Source organism: Fibroporia radiculosa (genome assembly GCF_000313525.1).
Source record: "Fibroporia radiculosa TFFH 294 genomic supercontigs, scaffold14850, whole genome shotgun sequence".
NCBI lineage: Eukaryota > Fungi > Basidiomycota > Agaricomycetes > Polyporales > Fibroporiaceae > Fibroporia > Fibroporia radiculosa.
The window spans coordinates 38,393-39,358 of NW_012133486.1; the positions used below are offsets into that span (position 1 = coordinate 38,393).

The 966-nt window shown below is 53.2% G+C and overlaps 2 annotated features.

Annotated features, from left to right (window-relative positions):
* The first annotated feature begins 119 nt into the window (after window positions 1-119).
* Window positions 120-170: a sequence feature (Short protein (FIBRA_07606, CCM05390.1) was converted to a misc_feature.).
* A 60-nt stretch (window positions 171-230) lies between these two features.
* Window positions 231-263: a sequence feature (Short protein (FIBRA_07606, CCM05390.1) was converted to a misc_feature.).
* Window positions 264-966: the final 703 nt, after the last annotated feature.

Below are 966 nucleotides of genomic sequence, written 5' to 3' on the forward strand. Positions count from 1 at the left end.
TTTTCACATAGTAGCCACGGAATCTGTATCATGTGGCGGAAGTCTTATTGAGCAGATCCACTTCAATCAAGCTACTACCCCCAGCGGCGCGCAATACAGGGTAGGCGCAAGAGAGCGCGATGGCGGACGGTGGCCCTCCGCCTGAGCCAAATTTGGAAGTCGTCGAATTTGTCTGTCGAGAGTCGTGGCATTCCCACTCGCACATGCTCCTCTCGACTGCACTGCTGCAGCGGCGGCTCCAGACGTTGGCACATGTTGTATGAATAAGTGCGTCTACCCCTATAATTTTGAGAACTCCCTCGCCTTCGTACTGCGAATTCCACCGGCGCGTTAATTGGCACTAACCATATCATATCCTCCCCGATAGTATGGCGAGCTTGAGCTTGAGCTTCTGCGACGTCCCAATCTATGCTCAAAGTAAACCGCAAGACATATTCATGCTATCATACAGTGCGTTCTCCCGGGCGCGATACCTAATTCGACTAGTGGACGGGAAGTGTGAGTACCTCATCTGTACCCGCTGCATTGGATGTGTGAGGTCGACCTCGTTGGTTCACCTCTCGAGCCATTCTCACAGCGCTCCATCCGAGAAGCGCGTGGATTAGCCGCAATGCTATATCTTCAGCCCAAATTCGCATTGGCGGCGATGTATACTTGCCCAAGGAGCCACCCTGACCTCTTCTTCGACACCAGCCAGCTGTGATGGATAATGACACACGTCCTACACTCCCCATTCTTCCTTGCTTGCTGCTGCAGAATGCCTTTCTCGCCGCCCTCATCGCCTCTCGTCCTCGCTGGCCAACCCGTCTAGCTGCGTTTCTGGTGTATACGTGTAGTGTCGTGTTCGCACTCTTGTCTACCACCGGAAATACGCAGCGAAACTACTCCATCGGTTGCATGTTTATGGGGACCTTCTTTACTACATTCCACCTTCTGTGGCTGGCGGATCCTCTGAAAGACTACCGC